At 46.6% G+C, this 17,321-nt stretch overlaps 1 protein-coding gene across 8 annotated transcripts in view; it reads left to right on the forward strand.

The window, feature by feature from the left end:
* Nucleotides 1-17,321, forward strand: part of CELF1 (CUGBP Elav-like family member 1) — a 1,362,987-nt gene that overhangs the window by 148,665 nt on the left and 1,197,001 nt on the right. The window lies entirely within an intron of this gene.

Raw genomic sequence — 17,321 nt, forward strand, 5'->3', positions numbered from 1 at the left:
TACCGACTCCCACGTGGAGTCGGCCATGGTGCTGGAAACCCAAGGTATTGGAGCCTTGGATATTCTCCCTTCAGATGGGTCCGGAGCCGCTGAGCAGGCACCGGCTTCTGAGGCTGTATTCAGACCTAAACATCTTTACATCAAACCGACTTCAGCTTCAAAGGCAAAGACTAAAGCACCTTCCAAAGCAAAGAAATAAACTCAAGAGCCACGTGGTCAGGCCTCTATGTCTAAAAAACAGATGATCAAAATGGCCGAAGACTTGATTACCTTGATCAGGCGTTCCGATCCCCCTCCTGATAAGAGGCCTAGGCAAGAGACTGACTATGAATCTTCAGATCAGGTTTCCATTTCTTCTGATGAGGAATATTCTCTTCCCCTCCTATGAGGATTCTGATGCTGAAGAATCTATACGTTCAGCTTCTCCTCCAGAGGAGTATTCTGTTGGGGAAACCTTACATTCCATGAGGGAGCATTTCCACTGGGAGAGCCAATATTTTTCAGAATCTAAAATGAGGCTCAGGGATTTCCTTTTACTACCTCAACACAAGCCACTAGCCATCCCACCTGTGTTAGACATTGTAGATGATGTGTTTTCGGAGTCTAGTCTTATACCTGACGTTTTGGTCCAGTGTCTCTTGCTGTCGCCTCCTCCCTGACGTCAGTGCGGCAGGGGTATATGAGATGCAGCCGACTCCATTTTCTTCAGTCTTTCTTGCTGCGTGGTGCCTGAAGCAAAAGAAGTTCGCAAGTGCCGGTCGGCCGTCTCCTGAGATTTTCTTTCCGAATCCAGAACGGAAGTCTTCTACAAAGCTAAGTACCCCGTCGGGGAAACTTTTTCTAGCCTCAGACCGATGTCAGTAAAAGTTAATAACTGTATTTCTTGTTAGAAGCAAATACCTCATAAGGATTTCCATTCTTATTGTATCCCATGCCTAGGTCCAGACCACGACATCACTGTTTGTTGGTTTTGTGCTAGGTTTAGCAAATGAACTATTAAACGTCGGTCTGATTTTGCCCGACATTATTTTGACAGAAAATTCAATTATACCATGCCGTTGGAACTTCCGGCGACCGGAATACATAAAAAGTCAAGGATAGGCATCCTAGGCCCAAAACTGACGACAAAGCCTCTTCTAGGCCAGTCGCCGGTTCTCCGGTTTTCAGCAAGGCGCCTTCGCAGCCCCTGACCGCTTCTGTAGAACCACAGGCCGCCTCTGACTCCCACGTGGAGATGGCTGGGCCTTCGGACGCACAAGTTATTCAACCTACCAAAACTAACACTTCAGAGGGATCCAGAGTAGCTGAGCTGCCCGCAGCTTCAAAGGGTGTTTTCAGACCTGCTCAGTTAAGCATTAAACCCTCTACTAAGTCTAAACCAGCTTTTAAATCTAAGAAATAAATACAGCATTCTTCAGCACAGGCCTCCATGCCTAAGAAACAAATGCTCAAAATGGCCGAAGACCTAATCACTCTGATCAGGAGGTCCCATCCCCCTCCTGATAAAAGGCCTAGACAGGATGCAGACTATGACTAATCCGACCAGGTGTCCATCTCTTAAGATTCATCCTCAGACCTAGGATATTCTTTATCCCTTTATGAGGATTCTGATGTTGAGGAGTCAATTCCATCAGCCTCTCCGCCGGAGGACTACTCCTTTGGGGAAACCTTGCATACCATGAGGGAGCATTTCCATTGGGAAGGCCAGGATTACTCAGAATCCAAGAAAAGGCTCAGAGACTTCCTTTTATTACCTCAACACAGACCCCTTGCTATTTCGCCAGTGTTAGATATTGTGGATGATGTGTATACTGAATCCAGCCTAAATCCTGATTCCTTACCTCCAGCCCCAGTTAAACCTGACAGATACTGCAGAGTCCCCGACTCTCACAAATTTCTGTACGAAAGCCCTGTTGCTGACCATGAAACTATTTCCCAGGGGCCCAAAGGGGTTAAGGCCTCATCAGCCAAGAATCCAGTTCCCTCTGACAGAGATTCCAGAGCATTAGACATATGGGGAAAGAAAGTATATAAGTCTGCAACTTTAGCAATGAGAGCATTAAATTGCCAGTTTCACATGCTAAAATATCAGCAGTTTCTACTGTCTCAGTTGAAACAAAAAATGCTTCCAGATTCCGATCCTTCTACTTTTAAAGAAATGCAGGATTTATTGCATACAGCTGAATAGATGGGAAACCATACTTTGCAATGTGGTTTTGACTCTTTAGAGGCTTCCTATAGAGCAGTCATTACAGGCTCTGTCGTTAGAAGACATGCTTGGTTAAAAGAACATACGTTACCAGACCATGTTAAAGCTAAATTATTGGATGCACCTTTGCAGCAGTATGTGTTATTTGGAGTTAAGGCAGAAGAGGTATTAAAGAAAATGGAGGATAAGGCAAAATCTATGCAAACGGTGAAAGATTTTTTACAGCTTCAGCCTCCTAGAGTTAGCAGAAATTGGCCAACTAAGAATTGGTCCTTTCCAGTTACAGACAGACCACAAAGGGGCAGATACAGACGTCCAAGAGGTAGAGCTCAACCACAGTGTTCCTACAGGCCTCGACAATGGGTTGCATCAGGCCAGAAAGAAGGGGAAGACAGGTCCCAGCCATATAAAAAGCAGCCCCAATGACTTCCCGCTACAGCTGCAAAACAACTCTCTCTTGGCAGCCCCCTTGGGAGGAAAACTGGCACTTTTTTATCACAATTGGTATACGAGCACCAAAGACAAATGGTTTCTCAACATTGTATCTCAAGGTTACAGGTTCCACTTTCGCACTCTGCCAAGGTTAAAAGGAATGCCACATCTGCCACCAAATCAATGGGCAGAGGCTCAAAAACAAATTACAGCACTCATGGATATGAGACATATTCAAAAGGTACCACCACAGGAACAAAGACAAGGGCTTTACTCAATACTCTTTCTAGTTCCCAGGAAGGAGGCCCATTCTGGATCTTTCTTCTCTAAACACTTACATGGATGTTCCGAAATTCAAAATGTTGACACTACAGCAGCTTCTTCCCATGCTGGGCAAGAAAGCTTGGCTCGTGACATTGGACTTCAAGGAGGCATATCTGCATGTCCCTATCAAACAAAATTGCAGAAGATACCTCAGATTCATAGCTGGTTCGATGCATTATCAATTCTCTGCACTGCCCTTTGGCTTATCTACTGCACCCAGGGTCTTCACAAAGTGCTTGGCACCAGTAATTGCATTTTGCAGACAGAAAGGAATTCAAATATATCCATACCTGGACGACTTCCTGATTCAAGCAGAGAGCAAGGACATTCTTCTAAAGCATCTGGTGTTTGTAAAAAAGTTAAGTTGCCTGAGGTACACAGTAAACGAAAATAAATCAAAACTAGGGCCCTCACAAGAGATAATATTCCTGGGTGCCAGCTTGAACACAACGGCCCAGATGGCTTATCTCACGCCAGACAAGCAAGGACAACTAACTCAATACTTTCAATTGATGGCAACAAAGACTCAACTCCCTGCAAGGAAAATTCTGCAGGCCTTGGGTTACATGGCATCTTGCATGCTACTAATTCCATATGCCAGACTGCATATGAGGAAGCTACAATGGTACCTAAAGAATGTATGGTCTCAACACTGTCAAAGTTTGGAAACAGTTATACCACTAATTCCTTGCCTTGAACAGGAGTTTCAGTGGTGGGCTCAAGCTTGTCACCTCAACAAACGACAGCCTTTTCCTCAACCCACAGCCAGGCAAACCCTGACAACAGATGCATCGGATTACGCCTGGGGAGCACACATGGCAGGCAACTGTATTCATACGCCTGGGGAGCACACATGGCAGGCAATTGTAAAGAGGGCAAGTGGCCTGCAGAGCAAAGGCATTTTCACATCAATCTAAAAGAGATGCTAGCTGTACAAAATGCACTTATAGCTTTCAGCGACCTGCTGCATCCAGGACAACTACTACTAAAGACAGACAACACTACAGTTATGTGATACATAAACAAGCAAGGGGGCACTCACTCCTACCCCCTCTGCAGGCAAGCCATGACCTTCTGGAACACAGCTCTATACTATCAAGTTCATCTGCAAGCACAATTCCTGCCAGGAGAGAAAAACACACTGGCAGACGACTTAATCAGAAACATCATGGATCCCCACGAATGGGAATTGAATCCACAGATATTCATAATGATAACACAGAAATGGTGGAGCCCGGATATTGATCTGTTTGTATCCCCAATGAACTGCCAGCTACAGAAATTCTGCACAAGGAGTTAGCATCCACAAGCATACAAAGTGGATGCTCTTTCATTCAGCTGGAAAAACCAAGTATACGCTTTCCCACCATTGCCTCTCCTGCCAGAGGTACTCGTAAAAGCCAGGCAAGAAGAGTAAAAAATTATTCTGATTGCTCCAGACTGGCCACGCCAGCACTGGTACCCAATCTTAACTTAGCACAAGGACCACCCAGGATTTTGCCTCAAATCCCACATCTGCTGACTCAGCACAACAATCGGATACTACACAGCCAGCTAAAGACCTTATTAATGGAAGAGATTCTGTGCCTGGAACCAAGCACACAGCCTTGACCCTCATGTTCCAAACATTCCTCAAATACTACAATATTTAACTGAGATGCTGGACAAAGGACTCTCCTTCTCATCCATCAAGATCCACGCCTCTGCCATCTCTGCTCATTACAACACGGATCCACCAATTTTTTTCTAATCCTTTGCTAAGACAGTACCTCAGAGGGGCTAAAAACATAAGACCGCCCGTAGAGCACCTACTCCAACTTGGGACCTCAACTTTGTTTTGGAAAAATTGACTTTTACCTCCTTTTCAGCCAGCTAAAACAGCAGAATTAAAATATATCTCTTGGAAAACTGCTCTACTCCTGGCAGTAACATCAGCACGAAGAGTTTCAGAATTACAGGCACTAATGACAGTGGAACCTTTCCTCATTTTCCACCAGGACAGGGGTGTCTTTTAGAACTAGCCCTACGTTTATGCCAAAGGTGGTAGCCAGTGTGGCTCTAAACCAAACTATTAATTTGCCAACTTTTTATCCAAAACCACAGAATAAGGGGGAGAGACTACTGCATTCCTTGGACATTCACAGGCAGTTACGCTTCTACTTGGACGAAACCAAAGCTTTCAGGAAATCTGAGCAATTATTGATAGCATATGCTGCAGGAGCACAGGGAAAAGCCATTTCAAAACAGACTATTTCAAAATGGATAGGACATTGTTTACGTTTCTGCTATATACACACCATGGGAAACCTGTACCTAGCAGCATTAGATCTCACTCCACTAGGGCAACAGCCACTTAAACTGCCTACCTCAGAGGAGTACCTACCAAGGATATTTTGGAAGCAGCAACTTGGAGTTCTGTGCATACCTTCACTAAGCATTACCATCTGCCTCTACACTCTAAATCCAGAGCTGGCTTTGCCACTGCAGTACTGCAGGGCCTTATAGCCACCCCTAATGCCTTATAGAACCAGCCACCCAACCTCAGCTTTGGGATTCTACCCAAGTGTAATGACTGCAGCAGTGTAACACGATGAACATAGTACAGATGTCCTTCAAGGATGCATCTGCAGTCATAACATATGGGTTGTCCTGCCTCAGGCAGCCCTGCGGTCGGCCGGATTCCAAAGTCTGGGTCTGGCCTCGGCTGATGTCACACTTTCCCCGACGTCAGAGCTTCTGGGGTATAAAGGCATCAGCCGACGCCATTTTCCTCAGTCTTTCTTGCCGTGCGCTGCCCGGTCGGTCAGATCCAGAGATTTCAGCTACCGAAGACTTCTAAAAAAGCTAAGTACCCCGTTGGGGACTCTTTCTTGCCTCAGCCGATGTCAGACAAAGTAAATAATTGTTTAACTTGTGGGAAACAAATACATCATAAGATTTCCATTCTTACTGCCTTCCTTGCTTAGGCCCAGAACACGACGTATCAGCTTGTTTAGCCTGTGCCTCCTTCAACCGATGGACTCTTAGAGGTCGGTCGGAGTTTGCAGAAGAGGTTTTTGGATCCGCTTTTGCATATAAAATGCCGTTGGAGACTCCGACTACACATTTAGCCAAAAAACGCAAGGAAAAGGACTGACACTCGCGGCCCGCGGTTTCGGCTGAAACCACGGTTAGGCCTGCCGCGAGTGTCTCTGTTTCGGCTGAAACCGAGTCCTCGGTTCTTACTTCTGCCGAAATCATACCTCTGACAACTGAGCCCAGAGAGGCCCCGGCTGAGTCGGCTACAGAAATCCCTACCGAAGAAACAAGCGCACAAGAATTGTCCGACACCATCCCATTGGATATCTCTACTCCTGCACGTGGGGCAGCTAGGCCCCCTGCTTCTATGTCTATTAAGACTTTCTCCAGGGCTAAAGCAGCTAAAATTTCAAAGGCTTTACCTGCAAAATCTACCTCTGAGACCTTCCTCAAGTTCTTAGATTCTCAGCCTTGCTGATGACCTTATATCTCTGATTAGGGGTTCCCAACCTCACCCAGACAGGGCCTCTCAACCTCCTCCTGACAAAAGGCCTAGGACTGAACCCCCTGAGCCTCTCTCCTCTGATTACTCCTCAGATAGATCTGATTTATCAGACCATCAGGAAGGGCCATACTCACCTTATGAGGATTCAGTTGCCGAAGACTCTATTCCTTCTGCCTCCCCTCCAGAAGAATTTTCCTTTGGGGAGACTTTACACTCAATGAGGGAACATTTTCAATGGCAGGGTCAGGATTTCTCTGATTCTAGAAAAAGACTTGGGACCTTTTTACACTTGCCACAGCACAGGCCTTTAGCCATACCACCTGTGCTAACAGTAGTTGATGATGCATATAATGTCAGTTCTGCCCTTGATTCTCTTCCCCCGGCCCCTGCCAAACCTGACAGATATTACAGGGTCCCGGATTCTCACTTACACTTGTATAAAGCCCATGCTGCAGACCCAGGAACTATTTCTCAGTGCCCAAAAGGTGTTGCAGCTACCACTGCCAAAAACCCCCTACCCTCTGAAAGGGAGTCAAGAGCATTAGAGAGATGGGGAAAAAAGGTTTATACATCAGCTACTCTTTCTGCCAGGGCTTTAAACTGTCAATTCCAAATGATACAGTACCAGGAATATTTGTTAGATCAGTTGAATAAAAAGCTTTCTTCTCCTCAACCTTTAGACCGTAAGTCCCTTCAGGATTTGGTACACAACTCTCAGCAGGTCAGTAATCATTTCTTAAAATGTGGCTATGATGCACTGGAGGCTTCATTTAGATGAGCTATGACTGGAGCAGTAATTCAAAGGCATGCCTGGCTAAAAGAGCAATCCTTGCCAGACCATGTCAAGGCTAAACTCCTAGATGCTCCAATGGAGAAACAAAGTTTATTTGGCTCCCCTGCACAGGAGATTCTAAAGAAAGTGGAAGAAAAAGCAAAATCTGTGCAAACAGTAAAGGATTTTCTGCAGGTCCAACCTCCGAGGTTCAGCAGAAACTGGCCTTCAAAGAATTGGTCCTTTCCAGACACCTCCAGAGCACAGAGGGGCAGGAATAGACGCCCAAGAGGCAGAGGTCAATCAAAGGGTGCCTACAGGGGACGTCAGAGGCAACCTGCCAACCAGAGGAGTACTGCCACAGCTACAACTACAACCACTTCCACAGGGCAGACACAATGACTTGACTCTGATTCCGCCTACCAGGGAACAAGTGGAAGCACCCTTGGGCGGAAAGTTGGCTTTATTTTCGAAAAATTGGCATTGCATTACAAAAGACAAATGGACATTGCAAACAATAGACAAAGGATACAGGTTTCACTTCCACACCTTACCAAAAAAGAACGGAATGCCAAACCTTCCACCAAACCAGAAGCCAGAGGCTCTAAGGCAAATCAACAGTTTACTTCAGATGAAAGCAATAGAAAGGGTACCGCCTATGGAACAAGGCCAAGGATTTTACTCCAGACTATTCCTTGTACCAAGAAAAGAAACCCAATGGAGGCCTATTCTTGACTTGTCCGCACTAAACACATATCTCATTGTGCCAAAATTCAAAATGCTGACCCTACAGCAACTTCTTCCCATGTTGGGCAAGGAGTCTTGGCTGGTGACTCTAGATCTCAAGGAGGCATACCTGCACGTCCCTATACGACCACATTGCAGAAGACACCTCAGATTTCTTGCAGGATCAGAGCATTATCAATTCTCAGCATTGCCCTTTGGCTTATGTACTGCGCCCAGAATATTCACGAAATGCCTGCTGGCATCAGTAATTCTACATTGCAGGCTTCAGGGAATTCAAATCTACCCATACCTGGACGACTGCCTAATACAAGCGGACAACAAGACAAAACTAATAAAGGATTTGGCCTATGTCATACACCTGTTACAGGCCTTGGGATACACAGTCAACTTCCAGAAGTCAAGACTAGTGCCATCCCAAAGGATAACATTTTTGGGTGCGGATCTGGACACAATAATTCAGATGGCTTTTCTCACAAGAAAAACAAAAGCATCTCCCAGTCTACTTCATGGCTTTGACAAGACAAACTCAGCTTACTGCAAGGAAAGTCCTGCAGGCCCTGGGTTGCATGGCATCCTGCATAATCTTGATCCCGCATGCCAGGCTGCATATGAGGAAATTACAATGGTACCTAAGGAATGTATGGTCTCAACACAGACACAGTCTAGAAACCATGATACCAATCATTCCATGCCTGAAGAAGGAATTCCTGTGGTGGGCTCAGGCCTGCCAGACCAACAGAGGGTTGCCTTTCAACAAACCACAACCAAAGCAGACCATCACCACGGACGCCACAGACCTAAGATGGGGAGCACACATGGAAGACAAGTGTATCCAAGGCCTATGGTCTCAAGACCAGCTGAACTTGCACATAAACCTAAAGGAGATGCTGGCAGTGAAGCATGCAATCGAGGCATTCAAATCATTCCTCCAGCAAGGACATCTGCTGATAAGGACAGACAATACCACAGTCATGTGGTACATAAACAAACAGGGAGGCACGCATTCATACCCTCTATGCTGGATGGCAATGGATCTGTGGAACCTAGGCCTGAATCTCAACATCCAACTGCAGGCCAAATTCGTACCAGGAAAAGAGAATTCGCTAGCAGACAGCTTAAGCAGAACTACCACGGATGCTCACGAATGGATGCTGCATCCACACATCTTCAAAATCATAACAAACAAATGTTGAATGCCAGAGATAGACCTGTTCGCCTCCCCACTCAACCACCAACTGAACAAATTCTGCTCAAGAGTATACCACCCACAAGTATGGAGGGTGGACTCCCTCTCTTTCAGCTGGAAGATCCTAACAGTGTATGCTTTTCCACCTCTCCCATTGATGTACAGAGTTCTACTGAAGATCAGTGAGGAACAGCCAAAGGTGATTCTGATAGCTCCAGACTGGCCAAGGCAGCATTGGTATCCGCTACTGAGAAGCATGTCTCGGACGAACCCATGGCCTCTACCCCTATGGCCTTTACTTCTAACGCAGAACAACTACAAGATCCTGCATCCAAACTTGAAAACACTGCAGCTAACTGCCTGGAAAATTGCTTAAAACAAAACCAAACTGTTTTATCTCAGAGGGTCAAGGACATTATCCTGGAGGCTCGCAGACCCTCCAGAAGAAAAACATACTCAGCAAAATGGAAAAGATTCCTCATTTGGAGTGCATCAAAGGGTACAAATGTCACACTGGCAAACCTAGCACACATCCTAGAAGACTTAGCAGAACTGTTCCACAATGGACTGTCCTATTCTTCCATTAAGATTCATGCTTCAGCAATTTCAGCAGGGTACAACATGGATCCTCCTATCTTCTCTCACCCTCTCCTCAGACAATTTTTAAGAGGGATCAAAAATGTAAAACCTCCAAGGAAACCTCCTCTGCCTACATGGGATCTCAACTTTGTGCTGGAAAAATTAACACTACCCCCTTTTGAACCAGCAGCATCAGCAGACTTACAGCTTTTATCTTGGAAAACTGCTTTCCTTCTAGCAATCACTTCAGCAAGAAGAGTATCCGAGTTACAGGCACTAATGGCAGTGCAGCCTTTCCTTATTTTCCACCAGGATAGAGTGTCTCTGAGAACCAATCCTACTTTCATGCCAAAGGTGGTATCCAGGGTATCCTTGAACCAAGCTATTCATTTGCCTACGTTCTTCCCTAACCCACAGAACAGGAGGGAAAAACTATTGCACACTCTGGATGTACACAGACAACTACGCTACTATCTGGACAGAACTAAAACCAGCAGAAAAACTGACCAACTTTTTGTAGCATATGCAACTGGAGTGCAAGGAAAAGCAATATCCAAACAGACAATTTCAAAATGGATAGGAAATTGCATTTGATTCTGCTACTCTTTTCATGGAAAGACAACTCCTGAAAATACCAGGCCTCACTCCACAAGAGCTACGGCCACCACTACAGCTTTCCTACGAGGGGTGGCTACCAAGGACATTTTAGAAGCTGCTACTTGGAGCTCCGTGCATACATTTGCCAAGCATTACAATCTACCTCTATACTCCAGATCCTGAGCAGGTTTTGCAACTGCAATTTTACAGGGGATCTTAACTACACCATCATTATCTTAGTACCTCCTCCCCCAGTTTGGCTATGGTATTCTACCCATATGTTATGACTGCAGATGCATCCTTGAAGGACATAGTACAGTTTTGTACTTACCATAAATGTAGATGTCTGATAGGTATGCATCTGCAGTCAGGATTACCCACCCTCCTTCCCCTCTGTGGTATTCCTAGGGTGCTTACCCCTCTTTCAGCTAGCTGGGGGAATCTATTATGGTGTATTTGTTTGTATGTATATATGTATATATATTTTGTTTGCTACTGTTTGGAATTTTCAACATTTAAACAAATTTAGCCTTTCTAGAGGGCACCTGGCATCTGGGGCAAGAAACACTGAGGAAAATGGCGTCGGCTGATGCCTTTATACCCCAGAAGCTCTGACGTCGGGGAAAGTGCGACATCAGCCGAGGCCAGACCCAGACTTTGGAATCCAACCGACCGCAGGGCTGCCTGAGGCAGGACAACCCATATGTTATGACTGCCGATGCATACCTATCGGACATCTACATTTATGGTAGGTACAAAACTGTACTTTTTGTACCTGCCATAAATGTAGATGTTTGAGTGTATACACTGCTGCAGTCCAGGTTACCCTCCCTCCTTCCTCTCTTACTTGCTGGTACGTACCTATGTCTTCTACCCTTTACTACCTATGGGGAGTATTTGGTGGTAGCTGAAAGTTGATTGCTTTTATTATGTATGTTTTATTAGCAATTGGAATTGCATACCTATTTGGGGGCACCTGACATCTGGGGCAAGAAAAAACTGAAGAAAATGGCGTCGGCTGCATCTTGTATACCCCTGCCGCACTGACGTTAGGGAGGAGGCGACAGCAACCGATGCCGGACCAAGACTTTGGAACTCAGGCCGACTGGGGAACCGCCTGACGGCAGAATAACCCAAGTATAATGACTGCAGCAGTGTATACACTCGAACATCTACATTCATGGTAGGTACCAAACTGTACTTTCCTGACTCTCATGAAATCCTTTTTAGAAACCCTGCTGCAGACCCAGAAACTATTTCTCAGGGTCCCAAAGGAGTTAAGGCTTCCGCTGCAAAAAACCCTACCCCCTCTGACAGAGATTTTAGGGCACTGCATAGATGGGGAGAAAAGGTTTACACGTCTCCTACCCTTGCTATACGGGCCTTAAACTGTCAGTTTCATATGCTCAAATATCAGCAACATGTCATGGCATTGGTTAAACAGAAAATGTTGTTAAACTCTGAATGTGCAGAAAACAGGGAAATGCAGGATTTATTGCATGCAGCTGAACAAGTTGGAAAGCATACTTTGCAATGTGGTTTTGATTCTTTAGAGGCCTCCTGCAGGGCCGGCGTTACAGGTTCTGTAATTAGGAAGCATGCTTGGTTAAAGGAACAAAATCTGCCTGATCATGTTAAAGTTAATTTATTAGATGCACCTTTACAGAATGATACTTTGATTGGTGTTAAGGTAGAAGAGGTGTTAAAGAAAATGGAGGACAAAGCAAAATCTATGCAAACGGTCAAAGATTTTTTACATATACAGCCACCTAGGTTTAGTAGACACTGTCCAACAAAGAATTGGCCCTTTGCTGTGTCAGACCGACCTCAAAGGGGCAGAACCAGACGTCCTAGAGGCAGATCGCAGGCGCAAGGTTCAATCCGCTCAAAACAGTGTGGGGCTTTTACCTCCAAAGTTGGAGAAGACAAATCACAGCCATTCAGGAAACAGTCCCAATGACTTCCCCCTGCCTGCACCAAGCACTTATCTCCTGGCAGCACCCTTAGGAGTAAAATTAGCAGTTTTTTTCTCAAAATTGGCACATTATAACCCAGGACAAGTTTGTCTTAAATATGTCACAGGGCTACAAGTTCCATTTCCATACCCTGCCAAAGGCAAACGACTGGCCACATCTGCCAAAAAATCAGTGTGCAGAGGCACAAAAACAAGTCTCATCCCTCATGCACATGGGGGCCATTCATCTAGTACCAGAGCAGGGACAAGGATTTTACTCTACTGTTCTTGGCACCCCGAAAGGACAAGGTCTGGAAGCCAATACTGGACCTATTTTGAACACATTCCTGGATATACCAAAATTCAAAATGTTGACTTTGCAGCAGCTTCTGCCCATGCTGGGCATGAACACTTGGCTGGTGACTTTAGACCTAAAAGAGGCATACCTGCATGTCTCAATCAGACAAATATGCAGAAGATACCTCAGATTCAAGGCTGGCTCAATGCATTACCAATTCTCTGCTCTGCCCTTTGGCTTATCTACTGCGCCCAGGGTCTTTGCAAAGTGCCTGGCACCAGTAATTGCATTCTGCAGACAGAGGAATACAAATATATCCTTACTTGGACAACTGTTTAATTCAAGCAGAGAACAAGGACAATGTCCTTCAAGAATGCAACTGCAGTCATAACATATGGGTTGTCCTGCCTCAGGCAGCCCTCGGTCGGCCGGATTCCAAAGTCTGGATCCGGCGTCGGCTGTTGTCGCCTCCTCTCCGACGTCACAACGGCTGGAGTATAAAGGCATCGGCCGACGCCATCTTCAGTCTTTCTTGCCGCGCGGTGCCCGAAGCAGAAGCAGTTCGCAAGTGTCGGTCGGTCAGCTCCTGTGTTTTCAGTTACCGAAGTCATCTAAAAGCCAAGTACCCCATTGGGGAACATTTTTTCTTGCCTCAGCCGATGTCAGAACAAGTTGAGAAAGTTAATAATTGTTTGTCTTGTGGTAAACAAATACCTCGTAAGAACTTCCATTCTTACTGCCTCCCTTGCCTGGGCCCAGACCACGACGTCTCGGCCTGTGCTGCCTGTGCTTGCTTTAATAAGCGCACTCTCAGGCGCCGGGCATAATTTGCCAAAGACTTTTTCGGCGAATCCTTCGCTTATATCATGCCGTCGGAACAACCGACAACACAAATTTCCAAAAAGCATAATGACCGGGACCAACATCCACGTCCCGCGTCCTCTACTGATATTTCTCCTAAGCCCTCTGCGAGTGCTTTGGCCCCTTCGGAAGTGGTAATTCAACCGCTCCAGGCCAACACAGCGGTAACGCATCCTTCGGTCCCGGAGACTACACCAGTGCCTGTTATTGATTTTCCTCCAGAAACCGGAGTTCTGGATCTACCCAACACCATTCCCGTGGACAAGGTTACTCCTGCACGTGGTGCAGCTAGGCCTCCTGTATCCATGTCCATCAAGGCCTTTGCATGTGCCAAGGCCGCCAGCCAGGCCAAGGCCCATCCTAAACCTTCTGTCCAGGCCCCTTCTTCTGAAAAGCAAATCATGTCTCTTGCTGCAGACCTCATCTCTCTTATCAGGGGGTCTCAGCCTCACCCAGACAGAGGTTCTCAACCGCCTGCAGAGAAAAGGCCTAGAACTGAGCAGGCTGACAACCCCTCTTCAGATGAAGCCTCTGGGGATTCTGAGCATTCAGATACACAAGAAGAATCCTTCCAGGCCTATGAAGACTCTGATGCTGAGGAGTCAGTTCCCTCTGCCTCTCCTCCAGAGGATTTTTCATTCGGTGAAGTCCTCCATGCTATGAGGGAGCATTTTAAGTGGCAGGGTCAGGAATTTTCTGATTCTAGGAAAAGGCTACGTACCTTCCTCAAGTTACCCCAGCACAGGCCTTTAGCTATCCCTCCAGTTATGGATGTCCTGGATGATGTTATCTCCGACTCCAGTGCTAACCCTGAATGTCCTTCAAGGATGCATCTGCAGTCATAACATATGGGTTGTCCTGCCTCAGGCAGCCCTCGGTCGGCCGGATTCCAAAGTCTGGGTCTGACCCCGGCTGATGTCGCACTTCACCCGATGTCATAGCTCCTGGGTTATAAAGGCATCAGCCGACGCCATTTTCCTTAGTCTTTCTTGCCGCGTGGTGCCCGAAGCAGAAGCTGTTCGCAAGTGCCGGTCGGTCAGATCCAGAGATTTCAGCTACCGAAGACTTGTAAAAAAGCTAAGTACCCCGTTGGGGACTCTTTCTTGCCTCAGCCGATGTCAGAAAAAGTAAATAATTGTTTAACTTGTGGGAAACAAATACCTCATAAGGATTTCCACTCTTACTGCCTTCCTTGCTTAGGCCCAGACCACGACGTATCAGCTTGTTTAGCCTGTGCCTCCTTCAACCGGACACTTAGGCGTCGGTCGGAGTTTGCAGAAGAGTTTTTTGGTCCCGCTTTTGCATATAAAATGCCGTCGGAGACTCCGACTACTCATTTAGCTAAAAAACGCAAGGAAAAGGACTGACACTCGCGGCCCACGGTTTCGGCTGAAACCACGGCTAGGCCTACCGAGAGTGTCTCGGTTTCGGCTGAAACCGAGTCCTCGGTCCTTCCTTCGGCCGCAAGCATGCCTCTGAACACAGAGGCCTCAGAGGCCCCGGTTGAGTCAGCTACAGTAATTCCTACCGAAGAAGCAGGCACACAAGAATTGTCCGACACCATTCCGTTGGACATTTCTACTCCTGCACGTGGGGCAGCTAGACCCCCTGCTTCTATGTCTATTAAGGCCTTCTCCAGGGCTAAAGCAGCTAAACTTTCCAAGGCCTTACCTACAAAAGCTCCCCCTCACAGACCTTCCTCAAGTTCTCAGATTCTCAGCCTCGCTGAGGACCTTATTTCTTTGATCAGGGGACCCCAACTTCACCCAGACAGGGCCTCACAACCCCCTCCTGAAAAAAGGCCTAGGACTGAACCCCCTGAACCTCTTTCCTCTGACTATTCCTCGGATGGATCAGATATATCACACCATCAGGAAGGACCATACTCACCTTATGAGGATTCGGATGCAGAAGACTCCATTCCTTCTGCCCCCCCCCCCCCAGAAGAATTTTCATTTGGGGAAACTCTACATTCAATGAGGGAACATTTCCAATGGCAGGGTCAGGATTTTTCTGATTCTAGGAAAAGGCTAAGGACTTTTTTACACTTACCACAGCATAGGCCTCTAGCCATACCACCTGTACTATCAGTTGTTGATGATGCATACAATGATGCCTGTTCAGCCCCTGAATATCCTTCAAGGATGCATCTGCAGTCCTAACATATGGGTTGTCATGCCTCAGGCAGCCCTTCGGTCGGCCGGATTCCAAAGTCTGGGTCTGGCCTCGGCTGATGTCGCACTTCACCCGACGTCATAGCTGCTGTGAATTGGGTATAAAGACATCAGCCGACGCCATTTTCCTCAGTCTTTCTTGCTGCGCGGTGCCCGAAGCAGAAGCTGTTCGCAAGTGCCGGTCGGTCAGATCCAGAGATTTCTACTACCGAAGACTTCTAAAAAGCTAAGTACCCCGTTGGGGACTCTTTCTTGCCTCAGCCGATGTCAGAAAAAGTAAATAATTGTTTAACTTGTGGGAAACAAATACCTTATAAGGATTTCCACTCTTACTGCCTTCCTTGCTTAGGCCCAGACCACGACGTCTCATCTAGCCTGTGCTCCCTTCAACCGACGGACACTTAGACGTCTGTCGGAGTTTGCAGAGGAGTTTTTTGGTCCCGCTTTTGCTTACAAAATGCCGTCGGAGACTCCGACTTCACAATTAGCTAAAAAGCGTAAGGAAAAGGACCGACACTTTCGGCCCACGGTTTCGGCGAAACCACGGTTAAGCCAACGAGTGTCTCTGTTTCGCTGAAACCGAGTCCTCGGTTCTTCCTTGAAGCATGCCTCCGATAGCTGAGGCCTCACACAGCATGGCAGAATCTACTACTGAAATAACCCCTGCTGTAGCAGCCACCCAGGATTTATCAGATACTATTCCTTTAGACATATCTACCCCTGCGTGGAGCTGCTAGGCCCCTGCATCTATGTCTATCAAGGCTTTTCTGGGGCTAAAGCATCTAAATCTTCTAAGGCCTTGCCTGCAAAACCCCCACAGGCCTACCTCTAGTTCCCAAATGCTCAGCCTGGCTGAGGATCTCATTTCTTTGATCAGGGGATCCCAACCTCACCCAGACAGGGCCTCTCAACCCCCTCCAGAGAAGAGGCCTAGAGCAGAGCCCCCGGATCCTATTTCTACAGACTATTCCTCGGATGATTCAGAAAACTCAGATCCTCCAGAAGGCCCATATTCTCCGTATGAGGATTCTGATGCAGAAGACCCCATTCCTTCTGCCTCTCCTCCTGAGGAATTTTCTTTTGGGGAAACCTTACATGCTATGAGAGAGCATTTTCAGTGGCAGGGCCAGGATTTTTCAGATTCAAGGAAAAGGCTAAGGACATTTTTACATTTACCACAGCATAGGCCTTTAGACATTCCTCCAGTACTTACAGTTGTTGATGATGCATATAATGATGCTTGTACTGCCCCTGACTCTCTTCCCCGGCCCCTGCCAAGCCCGACAGATATTACAGGGTCCCGGACACACACTTTCACTTGTATAAGGCTCCTATTGCAGATCCTGAAACCATTTCACAGGGCCCCAAAGCTGTAGCAGCTGCCTCTGCCAAAAACCCCCTCCCCTCTGAAAGAGAATCTAGAGCATTAGAGATGGGGTAAAAAAGTTTATACTTCTGCTACTCTTTTGGCTAGGGCCTTAAACTGTCAATTCCACATGATTCAGTATCAGGAATTTTTGTTAGACCAGCTAAATAAAAAACTGTCCTCTCCTGAACCTATAGACCGTAAGTCCCTTCAGGATTTGGTACATAACACTCAGCAGGTCAGTAATCATTCCTTAAAATGCGGCTATGATGCACTGGAGGCTTCCTTTAGATCAGCTA

Source organism: Protopterus annectens, chromosome 9.part0 (assembly GCF_019279795.1).
Source record: "Protopterus annectens isolate FY-2018-M chromosome 9.part0, PAN1.0, whole genome shotgun sequence".
Classification (NCBI taxonomy): Eukaryota; Metazoa; Chordata; order Ceratodontiformes; family Protopteridae; genus Protopterus; species Protopterus annectens.